General features: G+C 41.0%; 1 protein-coding gene across 3 annotated transcripts in view; it reads right to left on the bottom strand.

Moving 5' to 3' along the window:
• Nucleotides 1-13,003, bottom strand: part of FSHR (follicle stimulating hormone receptor) — a 1,773,743-nt gene that overhangs the window by 191,001 nt on the left and 1,569,739 nt on the right. The gene's annotated exons all lie outside the window — the stretch shown is intronic.

Below are 13,003 nucleotides of genomic sequence, written 5' to 3'. Positions count from 1 at the left end.
TGTGGCACTGGAAGCGTTGTAGTAACAGTCTCTCTGTGGCAAAACCTGTTCCTTCACTGTGTGCTGCTTTTATGTATTTTGTGGTACTGGTCAATTAGTGTTAATTGGCTTCAGCTGGAGCGTAGTGGGGGATGGTAGGCAGTGGCAGCATACACCATGGCAAAATGGAGCTGTTGGCTGGGATTGGCTGCTGTGTGTCAGCTGATCAGTGTTGGGGGATGGGTGTACCTTGGCCAGGTGTTTACCCTTGGCTAACATGACTAACGGCCAGTAATCGTGAATTGCGGCCCGTAATCGTAAATTATGGCCCGTTACCATAAATTACGGCCCGTAATCGGATTGTATGACCAGTCGCCGTAAAGTCCACCAAAGTGCCATAAAATCCGGCCCTGTGGCGGAAATTACAGCCCTGCGGCGGACGTAAAGTTAGTAGTCGTAGGTCTATTCTGTGAATCCCGAAAGTAGTAAGTGCATTCTGTGAATCCCGAAAGTAGTAAGTTCATTCTGTGAATATCAAATAGTAGTAAGTGAGTTCTGTGAATACTAAATAGTAGTAAGTTTAGGATTTAGTCTTAAGTTCATTCTGTGAATCGGGCCCTCTGTTATTGAAAGAGAGACGTTGGCCTGTGAATGGGCGATGGAGCACTTTTGAAAAATATTGTGGGGTAGGAGGTTTACTGTGCGCACTGATCAAAAACCCTTAACGAAAGTGCTCACCAATCAAGGGTTATCTAGAGCATCTGCAAGTATTGCTAGGCTTTCTATGCGACTTCAAGACTTGATGTATGATGTTCAATATGTGCCTGGAAAAAAAAATGTTACTGCAAATTTTTTATGCAGATTATCTCTGCCTCTGAGGGAATGGGATGTCAATCCATGGAATGATGTATGTATTGCTAGTATTTTTTCCTTTCATGACGAGACTGGATTACAAAAGGTGGAATGGGAGAATGCTCTAAATGATGATGAAACTCTCAAGGAGGTTAAATCTAAAATTCAAAATGGTTGGGGTTCTGTCAAATCTGAACTTCATGGTGAATTGAGAGCATTTAGGGAAGTTAGGAATTAATTGGGTTTGGATGGTATGTTGGTTATTAGGGGTGACAAGGTCATTCCTCCCCTTAAGTTAAGAAATAAGATAATTTCTTTGAGTCATGAAGGCCATAGTGATATTACATATACAAAGAAAAACATTAAATCTGATTATTGATGGCCAAAAATTGATATAGAAAGTAAAAGATTTGTACGGTCTTGCAGTGATTGTGAGTGTGCTGACAAGTCATAGAAAACTTTAAATCCTCTTTGGAGTTCTTTAGGTTGTCCTACTCTTCCGTGGGAGGATTTGGCATTGGACATAATGCGTCCAAAAGCAGTGTTTTTGTTTGTAAAGGTTTTTCCCCAAAAATTCTTACTGACAATGGTGTCCAATTTTATTCGGTGGAAATGAAGGAGTTTCATGATATGGCTGGTATTTTAAATATATTTTCTACACTCTAACACTCTAGGGGATTTGGTGCTGTGGAAAGTGTTAGCCGCAGCAATAAAGGTGTTTTGCAATTGGCTATTCAAAAAGAATTTGGATAGTGAATTGAAGAACATGCTGTGGTCTTACAGAGTCACTAGTCATGATTCCATTGGTGAAAGACCTTTTGGTGTGATGAGAGGTCGCATTTCCCATTCTAAGGTCACTCCTGGTTGGATGGATAGGAGGAAACAGACAGAGTGGGATGCAGAAAGATTCAGGAGTTGTATTTTAGCATCTCAACACAAAAACAAAGATGATTTTGTTAAAAAACATGATTCTCGAGGTGTTAAGTTGTATGCTGGTCAATGGGTTTGTGTCAAATCTTGCAGGAAGGTTGCTAAAGGTCAAAGCAAATTTGGTCCTCCTGTGCAAGTTATAAAAGTCATGAACAATGTTGTAAAGTTGTCTGATGGTAATGTTTGTCACATGAGCCGTTTATCCTTAGTGAAAAATATTCTTGGTTACACTCCGAATGACTTCAAGCAATCTGTTTCTCCATGCAATTATTGGTGGATTAACATTCATACTGACAATTCTTCCTCTTCTGATTCCATTTCCAAATCTGGTTGTCAGAATGGGGATGATGTGGCTGAGCTTTCTTCTGAAGGTTCTCCAGTTGGAGATCTCGCAATCTCTAAGGCTGTTCCTGAGCCGTGTGAGTTTCCAGAGAACAAAGTTACTACTTTCTGTAAAAACATCACAAAACCTAAACAACTTGAAGACTATGTTTGTGATTCATAAACCTTTGTGTTTATTCTGAAAGGACGAGGATGTGTAGTATTGCGGTTTCTACTTCATTATTTGTATTTAGGCCTTGTTGGAATTGTTCTAATTCTTAGGAATTAGGATCAGAACAGTCCAGAGTATTCCTTGTATTTGTTGTGTTATAGTAGAACGTTGGGGCCGTCGCAGGTTGCTGGAGTTTGCTGTACTTGTCTGGGCCACACTCGGGGTTGTCTTAATTAAGAAGCTACTCAACAAATAATCCTGTTTCTTTCGTATTCACTTCAGGCACCTACACCGATCTGGCTGGCATCCATTTAGATGATAGTTTCATCTTGTGTGTTGGAAAGTTTTCAAAGGTATAGCATGCATTATTTCCTTCTTAATGAGCTCACATTCCTGATTGCATGCTTCACACCAAACAAATCTTACTTTTAAAAAAAGTTATATTTACTTACTATCCCAGAAAAAATTGGTTTGAAAAAGTATATGACAACTAAATTTGTAAAAAACACAAAATGATGAGGTTGAATTCTTAAATCCTTGTATTGGTGAGCCTGTCACTGTACAACAGGCAATACAACTGTACTTTATTGACACACCCAGATTGAGTACCTGTAGGGAAGGCAGAAGAAATAATGCCACCAAAGAGGAGAAGCTGTACTGGGCAAAACTGCCAAATAATATGCTTGAAGTATGTACCAAAACTAGAAACAAGTGTGTGTATTACTGATGGCAATACCCTGTGTAATGATCCCAATGTGTACATACCTAATGGGCAGCCCAACGCAAATGGCTGCTAAGCTGAAACCAAAGCATTCCCTCGACTAAACCGATCCAAAATGGTTGCGACGTGCACAAAGACGGTGAGGCAGATTTAGAAGCTCCGTTTGCCACTTTTGTGCCACCTTTGCATCGCTTCTGTGACGCAGCGGCGGAGTAAATCTAACGCCATGCTTCGACGGATTTGCAATGTGACGCATTTAGGGAGATGCATCACGTTGTAAAGCCCTGCACCACATGAAACCTGCATCAGGTTTCATGTGGGCGTTCCGGCGAAGGAACGCCTCGGAAAAGTGCCTGAGTGAAATCAACAAGATTTCACTCAGGCACATTTCCGTTGCCGCTGAGTCAAATCCTTGCACCTGCTTGAAGCAGGCATAAGGCTTAAAACACCATATTGTGTATGGGCAGGCCACGAGCATTACTGGAGTTGCATCGCACTTGCTACACGACTCCAGCAGTGCGCCACACAATTTTGACGGGAGATGCGGCACGCATCTGTTTATCTTTGCTCCATGATGCGCCGCAATGTAAATGCGAAGCATCTATGGTGGCGCAAAGGTAAACTTGCATGATGCATCTTATCTGGTGCATCTCTGCTGATATGCAGGGATGTGCCAGTTGTCGTAAATCTGCCCCGGTGTGGTCAGCACAGGAACAGATGCATTGGCAGGCTGGCAGGTCTCTCGAGTGCCGCAGCAGGCACGGGCATGGGAGGAAGGCTGAGCCTGCAGCAGCACTATACCCCCTTTGAAACTCTCAATGTACAGTACCTGAGGGCCACGAGAAGCTGGCAGAGTCCCCCTGGGTTAGGGAACAGGCTTCTTCTGATTGTCGTAGAAGGGCCTCTGCAATGCATGGCAAAGTCACACTGATGAGTCTTCATCGGTACAGAGGAGGCACTTGAAGCATGGGAAACTTGTCCAGTTCAGTTCCAGTTCGTCACCACTACAAGGACAACTCTTTCGGAGGGTAAGAATTCCTTTTATTCAAGTCAACCCGCAACAGGACGAGAGCGCAGCATTCACCTTGAATCTCCTCTACAACTGCCTCCCGATCCCCACATTCTCATTTCCAGGACAACTCACACATTCCAGTAGGGAATCCAAGAACCCAACACAATACTCTGTACAAATATATTCAAGACACCATACAAAATATTTCAAAACAATATTCTTACATGTGGAACACTATCCCAAGATGTTATTGGCATCACAATATGCTTGGCACAATATTTGTGTCAATCGATACAACCTGTTGCTCATATCCAATGGGCTTGGCTTTTTAACTTTTTTCCCCTCTTGACCACGTTACATGCAAAATGAAGTGACATATTTTATATTGGAATGCTTTGTACAGATATATCACACAGAGTCAAAGCTATAAGCGAGCTAAAAGGCTTATTCACGTGCTGAAAGAAATACCAGTATTTCCTAGTAATAGGTGATACTGGGGACCAGGCATGGCCTTTCGTGCAGTACTGACCGAAACCTGTGTAGAGAATTGGTCAGGGTGAACGTTGAAGCAGTGTGTATCTGTAAAATAAGGAGTTCAGTTTCCCGAAAGCATCAGTCTGTAGCCCGTTCGGTGCTATTAAATGTCAGCACATTGGCTACTGATGCTGCTAGTGCTGAACACACCTCAGGCCAATTTATTTCACTGTCAGCCCCTTTATCTCACGCTTGCAGTTTCCTGCTTCCATCCACGGTGACATTTCTTCCGTCTTACTCTTTGGTCTTTGACGTTTGTGTGTTTTCCCCTCTCTTGCTCTCTGTAAATGTCAGATGAGCAAATATAAGTGTCGGTCCCTAAACATGTATTCCGGTGGCCCCACTGGCAGCCACCAGATCAAATTAAACACTGGTTAAAGGTAGGTTTGACAGTAAGGCTTAGAGTTTGGGTTTGTGCATCAACGTAGAGAGACATTAATGCTAGCTGGCCCCCCAAGGTACTTTGAATGAAAACACTGCATTGTTTTAAAATGTAACCATTTTTTCATGGGAAATTGCATTTCAACTCTTGTAAGCCATGTCCTCATCTCCTCGAGGTTTGTAGCGAATTTCTCTCTACAGTACCACACAGTGTGTAACTGCAACAGAGGTGGGCAGAGCACCTTAAAAAAAATATATTTTCAATTTTTGTCCATAAATCAGATTTTTTTTTGTTCTGAAATATGAGCTTACAAGCTTAGAGTCAAGATTGTATAACTAAAGCCTGTTCACCCCGAGTACACTTTGAATTTCCTCAAAAACTATTCAACAGTTCTGCATCAAACTAATAAAAGTGAGCATTTTGAGTGCACTCCAGTGTTATGGCCGTTTTATGAAAAAGTTTGAAGAAAAAACAGGTATGGAAACTTGAATCCCGTATCACTATTATTAGCTTTGATCAAACTGCCTATTAATTTTAAGATGAACCATGGTGATGCACTAGGTCTGTGGACAATTTTGTGCATATTCGTTGAGTTGGGCAATCCAAAAATAAATATCCAGTGTATTAGGCATCTCACCCATCATAGAAGTCGTATCACTGACACTGAAAGTCTAGCTCTCTCTCTGAAAACATTCTCTCTGTTTTCTCTCTCCCTCTTTCTCTCCCCTTCATCTCTCCCTTTTTCTGTCTATCCTGCTCTGAATGTTTTGTGGGTTCATCACAGCAATGATACTGAGCTTTATCTTGATAGTCCGAGCACTTTTCCTTGAGGGGATGTATAACGGGCGAACATTTAACTCAATTTCTCCATGTTAATGCATGGAATTTGAAGTAGAACAAGACGGAAACTTTGAGCAGGGATTTGTTTTCTGCTCTTTGCCCACTTGTGTCTAGAGTTCGTGCATTAATTGAAAAAACTTCCAAGTTATATTTATGAACTTTGGATGTATGGCACGAAAAAAGCCTGGCATTTCGCCTATTATAAAAAGGCCACCGTTTTCCACCAATAATCACGAAAATATATGTCTCAAATTAATACTTTACCTGCATTTTGTCAATGGCAAAATCATTATTATGAATGAGAAAAAGCAGCCATTCTACAACAAGCTACCAAACTTGGTCGCAATGTTATTCAGCTTTTCAGGCAATTCCATCCACTATGGTTTAATTATGGCAATAGGGATATGAACTCAGCCTGTCCTTAGACATGTTTCCTCTTCGAAGGCTAAGCATCCATGGGACAATGTAGTAGGGATAGTTTTTGCCCTGTGATGCAACCTAGCGCTGTGATGTGACCGGATGTTTGCTCTGTCCGATGTGTCAAATGGAGTTGGGGGTCAGAAGTACTAACATTTTGCGTCATGCTTGCATCACTTTTGTGGCACATTCCCAACGCAAACTGTTAGTAGATATTTACAAAGCCACTCAGTCTGTACATAGTAATTTGGTTTGCTCTTTAAAGTGGTCATCACAATGTTGTGTGGAATCACTTCCCCCTGATATCGCATTGGTCATGGGACCGACAGACATTAGGATGCGACCGAGCACTGTTCAGTCATATTCCTACATTTTACTATAGGAGCATTAATTCCATCAATAAACTGGCCTGAATGCATGCTCCCATAGTAAAATGGGAGGTGCAGTTCATCCCTGCAGCCCGTGACAGGCACCTCAAGGTGACAGACACCTCAAGGTGGCAGGAGGTGCCTGACATGCGGTGCAGGGATCAACAGGGGGCACCATAGTTTCTTCCTGCGCTGGGGGCCCCCAAAATCGAGTTCCGACAGCCATTCCATGTCAGAAAGGCGGGCATGGAAAGGATGCTTAAACCCAACATTTTAATCTCAAGGGTGGAAAAGCCCACTCTTGAGTTTACAGACCTGCTTCCGACTAACCAACTTGCTCTCAGAGCCCATCAGAAGTCAGCTGGAATGACCAGCAGGTTTACTTTTTGACTGCCTCCATCGTACGAAGGCGGTTGTAAAGTAAACTGACCAACTCATTATGATGCAGCCGCAAAAGCTCCTAACGAGGGTTAGAGCCTTTTCCGGCTGCAACGTAATCGGCCCCATAGTACCTAAGGCCCTGTAGTGTATTTAATATTTAGAATGTCTGTATTGCATTTTATTTGCTTCATAATAAGACAGGGAATATGATTTGGTTTTATCTTGTAATAATGATTTGAAAATGTCTTACTTAATTTTTATGCAGATGATCTCATGAATTTTGTCAGAAAAAAAGCATGTTTAGGACAGCCTATAAGTACTACATAGAACAGTGAAATATGGTTTCAGTTTCAGATGTAGCATTTGGATAGCTCTTTAATGTGCTCAATGATTTTTTGAGATATTAAATAGTTTTTACAATGACTGCGCCTTGACCACATTTTTTTTAAAAGATAGGGATTTAGGTTCAGTTCTATTTAAGTACTATGAAATGAAATTGATTCTGTGTAAATTTTTATTTGGTGAACACAATGAATGTTGACGAAGTACGAGTAAATCATGTGATGATGGTTTCATGTCTTAGCTGATAGTTATGATTAAATTTGCAACATAGAATTTTTATTCTGTAAATCTAATGTGATTTTGTATTTTTTTTTAATTTATCATACAAATAAAGCTGTGGTACAAAGCCACACAAGGGGCAATTTGTGCTGCCTTTCATGGCTTTGTAAATACATTTAATGCAATGCTGCAGCTTGCTCTGCATTCTGTTACATTTCGTTCTGGAAGGCGTTCCATGGGTGAAACATGGGTGTTCCTGGGAATTTCAGCCATAGATTTCCCTCAATCCCAGATTTAAATGGTGAGTAAGCCGGTGATTGTGTAAAATCACTACACCTCCGGGAGGATGGCACATGAACGAGAATATTTTTTTCTCCTTGTTATTTCCTCTTTGTATGTGTGCTGTACTCTGGTATTCTTTTCTGCACTAGTACAATTCTCCTTGTAATGCAGGCACCCTTGCACCTTGGTGCAAGGTGCAAGGGTGCCTGTGTTGGCGCAAGGCTTGCTGAAGTGTGCCAGTGTTATGAGAGAGCAGACGTGCATCATATCAAAGTAGAAATGGCGAACTTCTGCTCTCTCTCTTCCACACAACGCAGCAAAGCCAGTTGCCTTGCAGCACTGCACAATGTGAAAGGATAGGTAAATCTCAGTTAAATCTGGCCCTTGGCCTCAGTCTCAACTTTTCTTTCTTAGGTAGCGTGCGCCCGGCCCTCCAGCCTCTACTTCATCATAAATGTTCAGTTTGCTATTACTCTTCTCTTTGTACACTCAGCACAAACGGATCTTCCTCCGTTAACTTAGCAGGCTATGCACTTTCAGTGACATTATCCCTGCTGATTTTAATAAATCCGAAGCAGAAGGTAAATGTATGACATTTTGTGAAATGTTGTTCCACGTGTCATTACGCATGATAAATGGATATCTGGGTTTATAATAAAAAAAAATCTTGTTTTCCGGTATAAGGCACATCTTCTGTCTCTGCACCTGATAAGCCTTAAATTTATTCAGAAAGCAATCTAGACTCACATTTCTGCTAAACTGATTAGGTAAATCCTCCTCTTACATGCTCTGCAGAATTCCTCCAGGAGCGTCTGCCAAGCTGTATTAGGTTCGGCTCCTTGTGTGAAGCTAGGCAGTTAAATGCTCTTTTCTGCAGAATGCTCCTAAGTAGCTTATTGTTTTTATTTCATTAAAGAATATGCTGTATATGAAACTATAAGCTGTATCATGTAATTAGAAAAAAAGAAACAGAGAGGGAGAGGGGATTATTTTTCAACAAAAAGCACCCCCTGTCTCCGCTAAATTAGTAAAAGCGTTCAAGAGACACATAGGTGTGCCTTAGAATATATTTAAAATAGAATGAGGCGACGTGGTTGCCTCATTATTTATCCAGCATTCCTTGTACTCCTCAAATATTACAAGGGTAACGGATGAGGAAACTAAGGATTGACTGACTGCCAGACTTGAATAATGAATGATTTCAGAATATTTTTAATTCTGATGTACTTTTATGGTTGCTCTTGTAACCCAAATAAAGTTTTTTAATTGACTGATTGACTGCCGGACTTAAAGCATTTGAAACATAATTTGGAGTGAATTGAGTACATTTTTGGAGAAAACACGATTAATGAAAAATAAAGAAGATAAGGTGAGGTTTATGAAGATTGCTATTTCCTGATTACGAATGAGAGCACAATTCAAACCACTTCAATGACAGGGAAGTGTGTTAAACGAGACTTTTATTTCTTTATTTAAATTTTTACAGGGTGGCCTAGCCTCAAGTCCAACATAATTCTTTACATACAACTGACAAAGGGAACGTGTAACATGCATAGATTAGAAAGATGCGACGAAGGATAGCGCATTGAATAGATACATTTCACAGAGATGGGTTTTCAGTTTTTCGCAGAAGAGCAGGAGATTCAGCTTTGGTCCAATAAGATCTGGCATGGAGTTCCAAAGCCCAGGGAAGAGGAAGGAGAAAGCATGTTTGGGTGTTTTTGTTTATTTGAATGTTGGGATTTGCAGGAATATTGGTCGCCTGTTAGATAACGTTGATGGCTTAAGTAGAATGGTTGAGCATTATACAATTCTGTATGAGTTAAGAGGGCAATATGGAAGTCAGTTCTCCCTTCCAGTGGGAGCCAGTGAATGTGTGTTAGGATGGGAGTGGAGAGATCAGATTTCTGACTCCTGCAACTTGGAGAGCATCTGCAGATTTTAGACAAGAGATGGATTAGGGAGAACTGCCAAGAATTCATTTACTCCATTGAAATGACTAAAAACCAGGGCTTGTATTGCTTACCTGAAGTCTGAGTGAGGAATGCATGGTTTAATTTCATACGTAGATGGAGTTGAAGTGAGGATCCAGTCAATATTACAATGTTATCCATTTGGTTGAGACGTTTGTCTATGATAAAGCTCAACAATGTAGCATGAAGTACCAGAGTTAGGAGGAACCCTAAAGGGTTTAGGGATTCTGGCCATTTTTGTACAGAAGGTGGAGAGTCATTGAAGTGTAGTTGGACACATTCAGTTTTGATTAGATTTAACTTCAGGAAGAGAGAGGACACAAAGTAGGCTAGCTTTTCAAGAAAGATCTTCAGGTTGTCTATGCTTGCAGGCTTCGAAACCATTAGGTAGAGTTGTGTCTCATCAGCATATTGATGTCTAAAGATGTTTTTGTCTTGGATTATGGTGGGTAGTGAATCCATGTAAAAGCTGTAGAGTTATGGTAAGAGGATGGAGCCTTTAGGAACACCAAATTTGACTGAGTTTGTGTGGGAATCAATCAATCAAATTGCCTTTATTCGATTTTTTGAGGACGGATCATAAAAGATACACACAATAAAAACAAACTACATTGTAAACACACATATTAAAAAATAACTACCAGATATTAAAAAAATAAAACAGATCCTTGTGCAAGTACAGATAGATATAGGGGAAACAGTCCACGAAATGGAGTTCCAAGTGTGTCATGACTTGTAAGTTACAAACTACCACATTTTTAAACAAAACAACTCCTTTTACATTGAATAAAGTGACAGTGCAAGAGGACTGATTTAACTTTAAACAAAGTGACAGTGCAGGAGTTCTAGTTCCAGGGGCATCAACAGGGTGCCAGATGATAAAAAATTAAAATCAGCAATGTACATTTAAGAAACAGCGCAAGGTCAATGATTAAAAGAAACAATAAAATGATTTTTTATCAAAACAGCAAGCTCCTTCTCTTAGCTAAGGTACAGTTCAGAAAACTAGCAACAGCATAGCAGACATTACAATCATTAAGTTGCAGTAAATAGAAGAGAGCCACTTTGCATTTGGAGAATTTGTGACAGAGCAATAGCGGTATTAAAAACTTCCTGGTAAAGGGTCGATACAATTGACAATAAAAGACAAAGTGTAAAATAGTTTAACTAGATTGCCCATCACATGGACAAATGGCAACAGTGTCAGAGGAGTACTGTCATAAGGGAAAACATTTCAACTATCAAAAAGAACCCAGCTTAAATCTTGCCAACAGATTTCTTTCACAAACATTGGTCATGTATAATAAATACGGAGCAAATTTTGAGGTTGCTTGAATAAAGCAATAATCTCTAACTGAGGGTGTGGGCACTTCCAATAGTTCTCAAGAGATTTGTTTGTGCTTGCATAAACTATACCAGACCCCTTCTATCCTTTTGTCCGATTGACTCTGGGTCCTCAAACATTGAGGCAGAGCCAAGTGCTGAAAAGCAGTTTTCAATATATTGTAGCCCTGGAATGGTCAAACCAAGAGCGCAAGTTAGACAATCTCTGATAACAGCTCGATTGAAATCGGCTTCTTGGTTGGACCAAATTGAGCACCAAAGAGCCAGGGGGGTAGCATTGATGGTGTCTTGGACATACTCCATGCCTAACTCCAAATGAAGGGAGAAATGCAGGGATGAGGGAGGGATGCCAAGTAACCGGTGGCAGAAGCTATTGTGCTCTGTCTGCATTGCATATACATCCCCACAACCCCAGAAACCCATTCCATATAATAAGATCGGCAGGCATTTCTGCTTGTATATCTCTAGCACAGGAGCAATGGGCTTTTTACCAATAGACATGGCAAGCAAGAAGATAGTGCCTAGAGCTTGATTATATTGGGTTATTCTATTTTTAATGCATGTGAGCCAAGAACATCCTTCATCAAGCTCAATATTTAGGGTACAGGTTTTGGTATTTCTCGGGCCACATATCATTGTGAATGTTTTCTTAAAATTTGGCTCCAGGTCTTTTATGAAGCTAACATCACTGATGGTATGCTTTTTAAGGCAGTCCTTGCCAAGAGAACTGCGTCAGCATATAGCAGTGTGGACGCAGCCTTTTTCTCCACAAACGGAACATCCACCCCTACCAATGTTTTCTTCAGGTTGTTTGTATAGAGAAGAAAAAGGATTGGGCAAGGATGCAACCTTGGCACACGCCGCGCTTAATGCTGAATGGCTCTGTGCATTCACCAGCGCTCCCAAACCTAACTGAGGCTGTAAGGTCATGGTGGAGGTGCCTTAAGAATGTGACCAGCCCCCCATCAACACCCATACTCTCTAAAATGACCCACAGCTTTGAGCGGGAGACATAATCAAATGTGCTTGAGAGGTCCCTGAATGCTAAATGGGCGGAGATACCCTTGGCATATTTATATTTTGCCATAATGAGATGGAGATTAAGGTACTGTTCAATACTCCCGAGCCCCTTTCTGAACCCGTCCTGACTTGGAGCAAACATACTGTTGGCATTAATCCAATCCAGTAGCGGTCCAGTACAACTGTCCTAATAATTTTTGCGGAGGAATCCGAAAAGAGATATTGGGCGATAGCACTTAACATCATGCATGTTTCCTATTTCTAAAACATAGACATATTATAGATGAACGCCATGACCTTGGCACCCCCTGGCTGCAGGCAGAGTTGAATACTGAAGTGAGGAAAAAGGTCCAGAACACTGGGTCTTCCCTGAATAGGTCAAGTAGAATGCCATTCGGTCCCAGAGCCTCCTTACATCTACTATCTAAAATTGCTTTAAAAACCTCCTGCTCATTAAAAACAAGTTTTAAGCACTTTGAAATCATCGACACTGATACATCATCAGCATTACAGTCGAAAGAATACAACCCAGAGAAGTGCGCCAACCATGCCTCGGCCGAGATATGGTCTGTTACTTTATCTGGTAGTAATACAGGAGAAAAAACAGAACGCACTGCTTTCCAAAAATCTTGTGGGTCTTTAGGTTGGCAGGCACCCACAATTGACTCCCATTTCTCCTCCATCATGGCCGATTTCCTTCTTTTAATGGCTTGCTGATATGTTTTTCTACTTTCAAGAATTGCACTCTGGTCTCTGGGGATTTGCTTTAAGGCCCTGCATAAAGAATCATTGGCTGTTCTACATGCTTTGTCATACCATGATTTGGCATGGCGATGGGGCTGGCCAATGGGGCTTGACAGCATGACTTTTATTCTTGATAGAAGATATGAGAAATCAGTTAAAATTAGAGCTGG

This window comes from Lissotriton vulgaris, chromosome 6 (assembly GCF_964263255.1).
Source record: "Lissotriton vulgaris chromosome 6, aLisVul1.2, whole genome shotgun sequence".
Lineage (NCBI taxonomy): Eukaryota > Metazoa > Chordata > Amphibia > Caudata > Salamandridae > Lissotriton > Lissotriton vulgaris.
Note: the sequence above shows the minus strand (reverse complement) of the source record. Positions and strands in the feature narration are given on the sequence as shown.